We start from the raw sequence: 14,715 nt of genomic DNA on the forward strand, positions 1-14,715 counted from the left end.
ACACAGTGACACAGTGGGCGCGCACACAGGGGTTTGTTGTGTGTGCCGGTCCACCGAAACCACTAACGGGGGGAGTTTTGCCGAAAATGAAAAAAAAACGCACCACCAGACTTGTACCGCTCGTCGGCCGTTCGGCTTTTGTTCGGCTGAGGCTTTTTTCGAGGGTGCTCGCGAGCGCGTCGAGCAGTATCGTCATCAAACAACAAACTAACACCGCACCGAAAACCGCGGAGACACGGGCCAGCGCGAGCGTGCGAGAGCGTGCAGCAGCAAAATTATTTCGGCAACATTTTTTGGGCACCGTAAGTCCCGGGGTTTACGGCAGTTTCTTACGATAGGCGCAATTTAACAACAGCAGTGATATACGAGTGAATATTTCGGTGGAATCGTACAGAAATATTATTATTATAAAAAATTATCTGAATTGAAGAAAAAACAAACAAGTGACACCGGGAATGAAATAGTTACAACGTACATCACTCACAAGTGCAAAAATTCAGAGGCGATTTAAGGCACAGTTTTTACGTATACCGAAAATACCGCAAATCCATCGGAAAAAGGATTAAATCTGTGAAGGCAGGCAGCGAACTGCTTCGACTCGTTTGCCGGCCAAAGGTGTGTTTTTATACCTTCTGGTAAGAAATTGGAGTGTTCACAAATGGTTACCAATAGTGTTTAGTGATTTTGTCGTGACTAGTTTAAAAAAAATAAAAAAAGTGATGGAAAAAGATATTTAAAAATATTTTTAATTAAAAACTCTTGAATTGTAATTTTGTTGGTGCATTAGAAATATTGAACAAATCAGTAGTGAACGAAGGCATCAATAGTGCATCTTCGTTCCAGTGACATGCAAAAGTGTAGAGCTTACTAGTGTACCGGCAACAGAATCAAATGCACGATAAATTGTTAGTGGACTGGAAGAAAATTGTGTTTTGATAGAATAGGAACGGTTGAAGCAGCAAGAAAAAATGTAAAATTTGAAGCAAATGTTTTTGATTAAAACGAGTGAAAAAATGGTTAAAAAATAGGGATGGGAGGGAATAAAAAATATATTTTCCCATTAGATGAGTTTTAACAATGATTAGATGAGTGAACAATGATTAAAGATTTTCTTTTAAAAAATGTTGCATGTGAAAATAATTTTAAAATATTGATCGAGTTTTTTTTTGTAATACTTTGGGACTTGTGAAATTTTGGTACAAAAGTGCAAAAAAAAATTGCAAAAAACTTTTGATACAAAATTATTCATAAAAAAGCAAGAGAAATATGTTCGCTACCATGATGTAAAAGGATAAACAAACATCCATAATAATCCCTTCAAGTGCATTTGTAATCTCTTATGCAACAGCATAAAACACTACGCAGTGCAAGTGCAGTGCAAATCCGAGATTGATGACGAGGCTGTGATGACGATGATGATGGTGCAGTGAAGTGCACACACACTCTAGATTTTTCACTGCACCCGAGCACCCGGTTTCATCGTTCTCACTCCTCGGAAAACTCATTTAATTAAGCAAGTTGCAGAGCGACAGTGCTGCAGAGCTACAAAAAATCCCCCCGAATGCAGCTTTCAAATCGATTGTTTGAACCCACCTATATAAGTGTATGTTTCTCTTTTACCTTCTACTCCTGTTTTCCCGCATCTCAATCGTGGAGCTGTGCAGCAAGCTAGGCGAAAGCGCATCATCATCACTTCCGGCACCGACACCGGCACATTCAGCGAAGGATACTAGTGTGTGTCCGTTCCGTTCCGTGGGAGCGCAAATGTTCCGAAGCGAAAAGTAGCATTGGTCCTGCACTGGAAGCAAGTGTGCTGTAATGTATTGTATGTGCTTGACGGGTATCGAAGAAGTGTGTAGCGTGAAACAATAGGATGAGTTTTTGCATGTTGCAAACAGTGAGAGTAACAGAGAGCAAACCCGAGAGCGAGTGACGGTGATTGAAGAGGAAAAAAACGGGAAAAATCTTCCCAACACACTCACGCGGCGAGAGCGGCGAATCCTTCGGTGAGCGTCGTAACAAGGTGCCCCGGGAAGATAAGTAGACGCTTTCGGTTCGTGTGCATAAAAATCGAAACGGTTGCAGGTGGGCAAAACCACCCCGGTTGGGCGTAAGCGAGAGAAGCAGCTTTCTCTTGCACCGGCCCCCGCGAAGAACACTATTCTGCATCTGCATCAGCGAGTGCAACGGTGTGTGCGGTGTGCAATGCAGTAGAATACTGGAGTGCGCTTGCTGCAGGTTGTTGCATCGATTGCATAGTGTGTGTGTGTGTGCAGTTCGGTGCAGTGCAGTGACTCAGTGACTCATCTTGGGCTGGCCCGGAAAGCAGCCATTAGATCAGTGCCGAAAAGCAGTGACACCAAATTGGCCCCGATGCGGTACAGTGATGGTGGATTAGTGCATACGCCCGTACGTGGCGGGAACGGCTGCGAAGCAACGCATCGGGCCGACGCGTGTGCGTGAGTGTGTGCCGGTTTGGGCTAGTAACGGAGCAAGCAAACAGCTATGTGAGACGAGTTTCGTGCATTTACAACTGCAGCAAAATTCAATTATAATTCCAGTTTTCGGTCGTATTAATCTGTGTTTTTCTAACAAAAAAAAGCGATAATCACTCCCCGTTTTTCCCCCATATTTCGGCAGACAAGCAGCAGTTTCGGTTAAGTTTCGGTGCAATTGATCAACGATAAAAAACGTGGAAAAAAAACAAAAACAAAAACACGAGTGAAATTCACCACAAAAGTGTAACCTTTCGTTCGGAAGCATTTAAACGGCGCGTCAGCAACCGGCCCCGCTCGTGGAGAAGTAAAAATACGCTAAAGCTTAAAATAAAATCGAAGAAAAAACGACGCCACAAAGCCCACCGGTGGCTGCCGAGTTAGTGTCGCGAACGGGTGCGTTTGGAAGGCGAGGGGTGGCGGTAATTTGACACCCAGGGGGCAACAAACCGGCCCCGCTGCAAGTGCGCACAAACCCAACCCGGCCAGCGTTGTACCACCGTTTGGAAATTGTGTTTAGTTCGAAATTGTCCATTTTTTAAACCCTTCGTGCGCGAGGGTGTAATTATTTTCTAACCAGCCAGCAGAGAGAGAGAGATAGCAAGATAACAAGCTCTAAACTTCACTTTCACCAAGCCAGCAAGCAGAAGTCAGCAAACAGCAAGAAGATACAAACAAACACAACAAACAAAAATCCAATCCAATAAAACACACAGTCTTAATAACGCGAAACATCAAGCACATCAAGACTTGCCGCGTCGTCTACGGATGAGCAGGCTGGAAGTACGGACGCGCTACACAGCCACGCACGACAGCAATGCATCAGGGGCACCAGCACCAGCGAGTGCACAGTGCAATCGGGAGCTGCAGCGGACTGGTACACCGGCAAGGATGCAACAGCGATCGGCAGTAGTGCAAAGCGGCAGGCAGCAGCATCATCTCATGCCTTCCGGTCGGTTGTAACCGCAGCAAACAAAAAAAAGGCAAAACGGCCCTCACGGAGCACCATGCCAAGGGCAACGTGTAGTGAGCGTTTAGTGTAAAGCGCAGTGCAGTGAACAACCTCCCCTCCAAACCCGCATCCTCACACCAGCTTTCTTTCCCATTTTTTGGCGGATCCACCTCTTTTGGCGTGATTTTGGGCATAACAACGTAAGATAAAAATTCAAAAGTTTTGAGTGGAGAAAAAAAGCATACGAAAGTAAATTGTAAAGAGCAAATATAAATATATAAATAAAGATAAAACGTGCAGCAAGTGTAAAAGTGTAACATAACAAAAGAGGGGAAAATTAAGAACAAAGTGGCTAAAACGAGTGTGACAAAAGAGAAAGAGATAAAAAAAACGTGAACAAACAACATAACGAAACAAACAACAAACAACACATGTAGAAGGCATCAAAGCGCATTTATGGCATTTGCATTTTACTCAAAATTAACACTTTCGGCTGAATAAAAAAAAATCGATACCAATACCCTCAACATACTTCCCTCCCCCCCGTTCAACCCTCTACGTTCGTGTGCGAGTGCGTGAGTGAATCAACAACAAGGCAGAAAAATCCTTCGAAAATCCAAGTGTGTCTGTGTGTGTTGTTGTTCTATACCGTTTGGCATTGGTGGTGAAAGTTTTGGTTCTATATTCTGGCAAACCAACACACACACAGCAACAAAAAACAACTGTAAAATTCCAAATCAAGTCCAAAACGCCACACACGCACTGAAAATTTTGGGCCACGCAAAACTACCCCACCCTTTCGGAGCGTTCCATTTTTCGGTTTGGTACGTCGCGTAGTTTTTTTGTTTCTCCGTTTTTCGGTTTTACCGTGTGGCAAACGGGGCTACACGGGCGCGGCGTGCAGTGTAAGTGCGGAGTAGGCAGTAAGTGCAACCCCTGCGTACGTACGCGTCAGTGAGTGAGTGAGTGTGTGCGTGCGTGCAATTGTGCGTGAGTGTGCGTCGCTAGTGCGCGCGCGAGTTTTCCGCGGTGCGTTTTGTTTGCGCAATCGGAAGTGCCGGTGGAAAGTTGGAAGCGCCAAACGCAAGCGATCCTTTTTCGACAAGAAGGGAAAAAGGAAAGTAAGGCAGAAAAGTTGGGCAGAAAAGGGCACCCCAGCAAACACTCCGCAGAAACACGGCCACAGACAGTCGCGCGAGATTACAACAATCGACGGAAAAAGGTAAGAAAATAGATAAAACAAATATTAAGTAACATAATAAAATGTTTCAAATTTATTTTAAAAATCGATGTGAAAAGAATATTTGCTTTTAAAATAGAACAGCGAATCAGACTGACAAAAAAACCTTTTTTTATCCCACGGGGAAGCTTCCTCCAACCGTCCCAACAAAAGGCACGAAATAAACAAATCGCGCCTTCACTCCCACGTAATGTTTATGCGTTACGGGGGTTCGGTGGTCCATTCATCGTGTGCCACCACCCAGGACCCCCCTTAGCCTTAGCAAGAAGCATCGCGCACCACGAAGGGCGAAGGGATGGGTTGGCGGTGGTAGTTTGTTAGGCGGTAGTTATGCAATTTTCGTTGATTTGTTTCTATTTTCCCTCCCGTTTTCGATGGACGGAGGAAAAAAATATACACACTCAAAAAAACACAGTGCAGTCGGCGTACTATACCGGGGTGTACGGGCAGCAAAAATACATAAACAACGCCAAAAATCAAGCAACACAAAAACATGCAGAAAATGGCGAAAAAAAAAAGAAGCGAAAAACAGTCAATCAAACAACGAAACTACAGCCGAAAGCGGAATGAAATCACTTAAACAAAGCCGTAAAGAGGCGATGGTTCGAGCATTCGAATGAATTTTAAACTATGCACAGCGAAGAAGAAGAAGAAGAAGAAGAAGAAGAAGAAAAAGAAGAAGAAGAAGCAAAACAAGTCAGTTGGTTGGGGGTGGTTGGGTAGTGTAGTGCAGAAAGAAGTAGACAAAACGGGAAGTGGAAAAGAGAAGTTGCAGAAAATATCGTCAGTAGTGCTGACTTTTAAAACACATTTTGCTGTTGGTTGCTTGTGCTGGATGCTCTCTCATAAATAAGGAAATCAAACTGGCTTTATGCTGCTCACAATCCATCATAAATTAAAAAAAAAAAAAACAGTGCATCGTGCAAGTGCTTATGCACCCGAAGAGAAATGAGAGGGGAGAAAATAAGCAATAGTTTTTCCCTCGATGTGCGTACGCAACACGGAGAGCCGGTTTGTGCAGTTTTTAATTTGGCTACTTTTACCGTTCGTGCGGACGGTGGCTTTGCAGGCCGCGATACGCATCTCTTATCGGATTAAATCAGCTTGTTAGCGCGTTCTTTCCCCCCCTACTAATTCTAATTCCACACTCCCGGGGTGCCAAATTGGGCCTTGGCATTCTAATTGCTATCGGGCAGAGGACGAAGAAAAAGATTGACCAGATTCCAACGACCCAGGAAAGAAACCGGCAAAGGGGTGGAGAAGAAGCACAAGAATTCGTATTCTAATTTTTGGCTTTTTCGCGGCGGTGTCCCTATAGCCCTTAGCCGCGCAAAGGCAACGAACGGGCGCTTGCTGTAAGTGCGGCGTGCAGTGGAGAGGAAAAAGGAAAGGCCTCTCGCTGCAAATGCGGCAAGGAGAGAAACGCATTGGCAGCAATGGCCTTCGGGGCCTTCCGCGGGCAATGCGTACTGCTGTTAAGCTGATTTCCGGTTTTCTTTCCTGTTCGTGTTTTCTTTCCATGTTTTTTTTGCTCCTGCTTTCGCGTGATTTTTCGACGCTGCACGGTGACTGCTCGTCAGGCTTTCTCGCTCTCTGTGGTGGTTCTAGCCCGTGTCCTTACACTTCCGCGAGTCCTTCGCTTGAGTTGTTTTTGGTTGTTGCTTTACCTATTGCTTTCGTGCTCGTGTTAGTACGTTCGTTCGTTCGTTTAGCTTCGTACGTTCGCTTACATCACGCTCATTTCATTTCCGCGTCGCACGACAATTTGCATATGAATTGGACTAATTTTTTGTCCCCGGGTTTTCTGGAGGGGTTGTTTTTTCTTTCTTAGAAGGTGCAAGAAGGGTTACAACAATGGTGTATTTTTTGGCTTTTTTCTCTCTTTCGTCGTTTTAGCATTTCTAAACAAAATGTGAATCAAAATGCAATTGCTAGGGCAATTTTGTATTTTTCTGTTTTTCTATTAGTTTTAGTCATTAGATGCAGTTTATTTTAACGCTTTTGTGTTAGAAGGGTTAAAGATTCGTACAGATAAATTGAATTGGAAATTATAAAACACTAATTGAACAAAACTAATTCAGCAATAGTAATAAAATTCAAATTTAAATAAGCAATATTATAAATTATTAAAATAACATTCTAATAATAATTCAATAAATAGAAATATTCAATTAATTTTTGAATGTAAAAGTTGCTATTTAAATATCAAAATCAACGTATTTTTATATTTTTTTAAAAAATAATCCATCAAAATTATTCTTGTGATTAAATTTTACTCATTTCTGCCCATTTCTACACCGACCAACTCGCGTGGAACTGGTCAGTGAACTTTGGGCTGTGTGTGTGTGTGTGTGTTTCCCATTACCCAGCTCCGGCGATCCTTTTATGTTCCTACATCTCTTGGGATTTTATTGCCACACAAGAAACACACGAGCGAGAACAAAACCGGAGTGAACAAAAAAAAAAAAACAACAAAATCCCCCGCCTGAAATAAACATTCACCATCACAACCCTTGTGATATTGCACCGTATTAATCGCGTGTGTAAGTGTGTGCGCGCACTGCGATGCATTCCACACCCGTGGCGAAAGGTGAAAGGCGCCCGCTCGGTGCGCGCACACAGGGGCACACCAAAAATCCTTACTTTCACTTTCACAACCCCGTCCCAGCGGGATGCACGTGCGCGATGCCGATCCCAACATGTATCCTTGCACTGCAGGTCCATCGGTGTGTGTGTGTGTGTGTGTGTGTGTTTTCCTCCTTCGCTGGTGTGCACCGAGTGTGCAACCCTAGAACAAGCCAGCGGGCTAGGGGATCGAAACGGTTCCGGTTCGGTGGCATCCCTGTGGCAATTGCAATCATTAAATCACAACCGTGCGCGCGCTGCACCCTTCGCGCAGATTCTCTGCTGCACTCGCGTTGCAGGAAGCCCTAGGGAGAGCGAGGAAGAAAAGCGACCAGAACGCGGCGTAATAAGCAGCCAGTGAGCTAGGGGTAGGCTGAAACTGCAAGCCGAAATGGCCGTTCACCCCTTAGATGCAGCCGACTGTGTGTGGCGAGGGGATTTTCTATACCCAGCGAGGAAACTGCAATATGCAGGGCACGTGTACAGCGCACAGGGAAAGCGGGGTGAAAATGCGTCTGCACACTGCCTGCCGAGCCGTGCGGGTGAACAGGGCGAATGGCGGATCCTTTCATTCCCTTGTTCCGAGTTCCGGGGACAAGTGTCACTGTAGAGGGCAATGAACGCGGCGCCCCTGTTTTGTTATGACGTTTTCTATCGCAAAGGGAGTTGTTTAGAATATCTGCGTGCGCGCTCGTGTGTGTGTGTTTCGAGAGTGTAGAAAGGATGTTTTGTTCGAGTAGAATGAGCATTTGTGGGAGCTACTGAAGGCAGTGAAAGGGGAAACTAATGAGTTTCAAAAAATGAGAAGCATTTCTCTTGCTTTATGAACAGCATTTTCGTTTAAAATTAGCTTAGCATTTAAAGTTCTCTTTTTAACAAGAAAGAAAGAACAGGAAAAAGAGAAAAAATAAACAATTTAAATTCAAATAAAATCATAACAGTTCAGCGCGAAAATAACTGCTTCGCGCACGCAAAACATATCGTTTATGCATCGAATAATAAACGAAAAATTATTTATAAGTCACGTTAACCATAACCATAGCAGACAAATAGCACACGCCACGGCTGCAAAACAACGCGCTTGTTGATATGGAACGCACCTGCAAAAGAAGACAAAAAAACAGTTTGCATTACACTAACTGCAATGCTGACGCCGGTCACGCTGCAAGCAAGGCAATAAAGGTGAAAACAAATTTTAACGAAAATGATGCCAAAAAAACGCAAACAAAACCCCAAGCAAACGCCTTGTATATTGACCAAATTGGCTCGTGCGTTTCCGTTTGCTTACGCACTCTGCTCGCGACAAGGTTGGTACGCGACAAGGTATGCGTACAAGGTGCGCCCGTGCGAATTGTTATTGTTGGTCCCGCTTCGAAATGAACTCAATTTTTGTGTGCGTGGAGACAAAAAAAAGAAGGCTGCACGTCGCTAGCGGAAACGCTACGTGTTTGTCGCGCCTTGACAGACAGTAAATAGTTGGAACAGGAGGCAAAAACCAAGCTTCCAGGTGGCGCTGTTTCTGGAGTGTGTTGGCGCACTCTCGCATCGGTGCACTCGTTTACAGCCTTGCTCGTAGGCCAACAAAAAAGGGCATTTCCGTTTTGGTGGAAATTGTTTACACACAGACTGGAGCACCCGGATCGGAAGTAAATCGCGTTTTTGCCGAGACGAGGTTGTTTGCGCAGCAAGAACGGATAGGAAAAACCCGAAGTGCATGTTTGTTTCGTGCGTTGCACTTCCGGATTGGGCAATGAAAGTCATAATAAAGTTCAAGTAGATGCACACAAGCGAAAAATGTCTTCCATTTTTGGATAGGACACCTCACTGCAAAGAGCAGACACGATACAAAGGGTACCAAACAAAAGCATGTATATGCTGTGCTGTGAACGCGCATGGAATCTGGTCTCAAGGACTCGCAAAGCGAGGTCTACCTGGTGCCTGATGAGTACCGGTTCCATACCGGTGCGCGTAATAATTTAATTTGAAAAAAAAGGCAATGTAAAGCAGCGCTTTGCAAGAAAACACGTGTTTTGTGCCCGTAGCATAACAGGAGCGTAACAGACCCTGAAACGCTCCCGAAAGAGGTCCCACAAGGCAGCTAGTGCGAGCATTAGTCATCCGCTGTTTGCTGCTGCGTATCGTGTCGTCGGCTAGCGGCCCTAGAGCCGCCAAAAACAGGGAAAGACGTGTCACAAAGGCCCAAAGACCCCTGAGGGTTAGTTGTGTGTGCAGGCTTTATTTCGGGCAGAATATTTGCTTCTTTCCCCCCCCCCCCCGGAGAAAAAAAAACGGGATATTGCGCGTTTCAGGGGTCTCAAGGGCTGCGTTGTGTAAGAAAACGCGCACTGGCGGCGAGAGCGATAATGTTAAAACCGCGCGCGTATGAGAGCGCAAGAGACGGATGCCTTCTGGATGGAGTGGCCTTGATGCAGTTTGTAATCAATCGAAAAGAAGAAAAAAAACACACACACCGCACGGAAGAAACCTTGTTTGGGGGTTATGAGGGGGGAAGTGGTAGTGGTGGTGGTGGTAAACATAATTCAGCATAACAATAGAATTTATTAGAACGAATTTATGTCCTATGGCCTGTGCGTTGCTTGTGCCTGTCGGTGGCACACCATTTCCTTTTGCCACGGCTCGCATACGGAAACATCGTCATGTTGTGTCAATATTAGTCCGCTAGTTTATGTGAGAGTTGAAAATAGCACACAAAATAAGAAAAACCAAACCGCAAAGAAACCATTCCGTTCCACCAAATCGAACGGGAATGTGTGTAGATCGTGTTGTTGTTGCAGTTTCAAACTTTCTTTGCATCGTAGCTCAGATTGCATACATTTAGGCGCAATCAGGAGCAGGCCGTGCAAAAACCGTGTGCTTTTTTTTGGTCTGCTCCCGCCCCACCCGTTTGATGGGGACGCATGGTAATGGACGAATGGGGAGTGTGTGTGTGTGTATGGGGTGTGTTTTTAGCTCGTGTTAGTGAGTGCAACCGATAAGGAGGGTTTGCAAAAATAAAATAAAATCTATGGCCCGGTGGTTCCATTTCGATCAACAATACTGACCCACTGACGTTATCGGGGGGTTTTTATTTTTGGGGGACGATTTGCTTCCTTCATTTCCTGTTCGTTTTGCGTAGAGGTGTGAATTTAATTGTGGTTGCAGGATTTCAGTATTAAATGCGTAGTTGAATCAAAATTAAGAAAAAAATAGTAATCATTAAATGTGAAAATATTTTCTTTATAAAAACACGCCAAAGCTTCCTCCTTATGTTCATTGATATTACCAAACGCATGACAAGCATTATCTACCTTTGCTGTCATTTTGTATCTCACTCTCTTCTTTCTCTTTCTTTACTTGTCCATCCCCTCTCTCTCTCTCTCCCCATCTCACTCTTGTTGCCTTCTATCGCGTGACCTAACTGACACACGCTGGTGTACTTTACTACGCCCGCCCGTAAGTACGCCGTAAGCGATTGGCCAAACTGCGAAATAATGATTCAGTTTGCGGGTGCGGGTAGTGTGTACAAAACAACAACACAATACATCACGCACACACACAAATACACCTATTGCGTGTGCTTCCAAAAAATGCATAGATGTGGAGAAGAATGGGAAAAAGTAGAAAAAAACACAGACACACACACAGATACGGTAAAAAGCGCAAATAATCATAGTACAACGTTCCATTGAATGGTACGGTATGGTTGGAGCTTTATCGCATCATTTTTGGCGAGTGGCGAGTGGAGTGATGCGGCGTGCCAAATTACGGCGACTGAAACAACAACGGGGAACAGATGGGGAGTTTAATAGAGGCAAAAATCAGCCACAACAACATCAACCAACACCGAATGGTTTTAGAATAGTAAATAAGTATTTGTTTTGTTTTGTTTTTGTTTCGTGTTTGGGGGGCTTCAACTCTCTCAAAAATGGTAATAAAACTAAGTGACAATGAAGATGAGATGGCACAGTGGACGGATTATCACCGCCCAACACAATCCAACGACTCAACGACGAGCAGGACATTAAAAACGGCTGAGACCCCCGGGAGTAGTCGGGGTGAGCATAGGACGCACTAACTAACACGGTGAGCAAAAGCAGGCGACTGCCAAGAAGGTGAGCACGAGAAGATTCCTTCTTCTGTCACGCATACTGTCCCTGGCTATCACGGCCGTCCCATTCATGCTGGCGGCTCGAGCAGCTCGAACGACATCGTCAGCTCAGCGCGAGCGAGCGAACCCAACGCGAGCGTGTGGTGGTTGTAATGCATTTCTCATTCAAGCGAGCCGTTGGTGTATGAGTGTGTGTGATTGTTTGTTTTTTTGTTCTTCTTCTTTTGAGCGAAAGAAAGCTGTCGAGAAAATGTGGCTTGGCCGGGGGGACTGTGATGGGACGGGAGGGAGAAAATATGACCTTGAGAGATACGAATTTTGCAAAAACGAGCGCGCGATGCGCGATGCTGCCGCTGGCCCATCGCGCAATGTGTGCCGGTGTGAGGTGTTGAATGAACCGAACGCAAACCGGAGCGCAGAAGCCGATTTCTTTTCGATGTTTTTTTGCGTACGATTTTAACGTGGAATGAGAAGCTTTTTACTTCGTTGAATATGTGAAGATTGAACGGGTTAGGCTGCTAAAATATGTTATTGCATTTCATGTCGAATTTTAAGCGAAATTATGCTCTTTTACTATCTTCAATGTGTGTGGAAGCAAATGAAGCCAAACACAGCTGGGGAGAGCCTTAACATCATTGTTTCGCCATGCATACTGCATTATAAATTCAAACAAACAAAACAATTATGTTAATCGCAAAGAAACTGCATTGACAACTCGTTCCTACCCATCTTTCCGTTCGCGCTGCAAGCAACCGACCCCAAAAAACAACATCGAGCGCGGCAACCGAACGCACGTGATACCAATTTCGGTGGCGATTGAATAAAAGGAGCAAAATTGGCAACCTTTGGGCGTAATTTATGATATTTGCCACGCTAACGGCCCGAAGTGGACGTCAACCCGAAGAAGCTGATGCCGCGATTGTGCGTGTTTTTTCCCCTCTTTTCATCACTAGTGCTTGGGGTACCATCTTTAAAGACCTTCAAACATGGACAAAAACAAAGCAAATAAAAAAAAAACACGATGCACACGATTGATGGTAAATTGCATCGATGCAGGTGTGTTGGTGTGCTGTCCGCTCGATGGTCAATAATTCAATTCAGCTTGATATTTGATACGATTCACCGCATGCGTTTGAGGCGAAAGGTGAGTGAAGAGGAGCTGAAGAGAGGGTTTAAATTGGGACGGTTCGAGCCCGTGCTCAACATTTGAATGTGCACGAGCGCTCTCTCGTGTATGTGTATGTGTGTGTGTGGGGGGACCTATACACTTTTCGATAAACAAACATTATGCAATCGTGTGCATTCTCAATCGGGCGGGGTTCAGCGGTGGCGCACGGCGATGTGCGAATTTTGATGATGCGATGTTTTTCGATGCCGAGGCAGAATTTGGGCGGAAAGGCAGAAACTGAATTAAACATAAAAATAGCACACGCAAAAACACACAAACAATCAAGCTGATGGAACAGGTTCCAATACAGCTGAAAAAGCTAAATTTCTTTTTTTGCATCATTATTTTCTTATACGATTTTATATTTACTTTTAAGTAAAAATTAAAATTAAAAGTACAGAAAACATGTTTTGAGCAGATAATTTTTCTAAGAAAAATTAACAAAAAAGAGTGAAATGTCAAGCGTTTTGTTAATTACGTATTTTAAATGTTTTTGTAACTTACTCAGAGGCAATTCTCAAATAGTTTAACGCGCAGTTTGAGCAATACAATTTAACTGTCGCTTTTCGATTACACAATTAAAAGTTGCTTAAAGTTTTAATTGTGTTTGGTAGATTCAAAAAAATATTCTAAAAAAGCTTGTACAAGCACACAACACAAGATGTATTATGCTAAGTAAAAAGAGCAAAGTTCATGTATACGATTGTCTTCAGCAACAGTAGTGCATCGATAGGGATGGATCAAGAAGAGATGGAATAATACCACCAGTCGTATTAAAAATCAATTAATCGAGCAAATGCTTGATAACATAACAATCAACTTCTTTGATACAAAAAAAGCGTCTCAATGCAACGTTTCTGAACACATACATACACATACATACAGTACTGATAAGATACATTTTTGAAAAAGTTTGTTTATACTTGCAATTCTAAGCATCAAACCCTTCTCTTGCCCTTCGAGAGTTTTATTTATTGCGACTTGATTTTTTCATACGATGCACCCGTACCTGATATGTATTGGGCGATGATAACGCCATTGCTGATAAAAAATACCTTAGAATTAGAGAACTACAACACATTCCAGTGATTTAGATAGCGGTCTCACTGTGCGTTTGTGTGAGTGCTCTTTGACACCTTTGTTTCCCCCTGTTTTCCCATTCAGACCGAAGCAAATTATGATTGTTTTGTTTTTGGCAGTTGTTTTGGTAGAAGAGGAAGATAAAAAAAACATACATGAAAAGATTGCATTTACTAGAGATTTCTGTTTTTTTTTTATTTGTTGTGGTTGCGACATCGCGTGTCTATATCTTTCTTCCTGCATCTTGCTTCTTTTTCTCTCTCGCTCGCTTGAACATCATCATTGCTTTTGCTCAATGATACGCTCACACACACACGCGCATGTGAGGGATTTTTGTGCTAAAATAGTAAACGATTGTGTTGTGGCTTTGCCGCCGTCATCACCGCGCATTGGGCGGCATTGTGTGTTGTGTTACACACGACCCTGTTTCTAGCCCATTGAGTGCAGCTTGCGATCCGGACCGTTTCATCCGGAGTGCGTTGTTGTTTGGTCGAAGCAATGCTACAAATTCATCGAGTAGAGAGAGAGAGAGAGAGAACGAGAAAGAGAGCTAGTAGTGTTTATAGCTCTTTTTTCAATGCTTTTGTGTGTCTGTATGGAGTAGAGCTCGAGTTTGTGTGGAGTTTGTTTGTGGAAGGCAGTTGCAGAATGTTTTTTTTTTTTACTTCTTTCTAATACGCCACGTCCTAGAACCAAGGGGATGGGAAGGGTGCCCGAATATTGCGTAAACAAAACAACCGAGGAGAGCGCTAAGAGCTTGGTTACCCTTCCTGGAAAAAAAACCGTGGCCACGGCCACGGGAGCCGCATCGATAGTTCGATATGGGGAGCACTTTTGGTCGACCTTTTTTGCAGCTCTTCAGCAAAATCAGACGATTCAGACGTTTTGCACTCCACACTTTTGTGCTCGACGAGAGAGGGGAAAGAGAGAGAGAGAGAGAGAGAGAGAGAGAGAGGTTTGTGGGACGCACTGTTTTTTTGTTTATGTGAAACGAGGGTGGCGCTTGCGTTTTGTTTTGTCCGCGTACCAACCGCACTGCCCTTTGCC

General features: G+C 44.1%; 1 protein-coding gene across 1 annotated transcript in view; it reads left to right on the top strand.

Annotated features, from left to right (window-relative positions):
• The first annotated feature begins 210 nt into the window (after positions 1–210).
• Positions 211–14,715, top strand: part of LOC120900266 (zinc finger protein chinmo) — a 123,905-nt gene continuing 109,400 nt past the window's right edge. The window contains exons 1-2 of the mRNA XM_040307039.1: positions 211–302; positions 2,641–4,669. The gene's annotated coding sequence lies outside the window, so the exon portion shown is untranslated. The remainder of the gene's footprint in view (positions 303–2,640; positions 4,670–14,715) is intronic.

Source organism: Anopheles arabiensis, chromosome 3, assembly GCF_016920715.1.
Source record: "Anopheles arabiensis isolate DONGOLA chromosome 3, AaraD3, whole genome shotgun sequence".
Classification (NCBI taxonomy): domain Eukaryota; kingdom Metazoa; phylum Arthropoda; class Insecta; order Diptera; family Culicidae; genus Anopheles; species Anopheles arabiensis.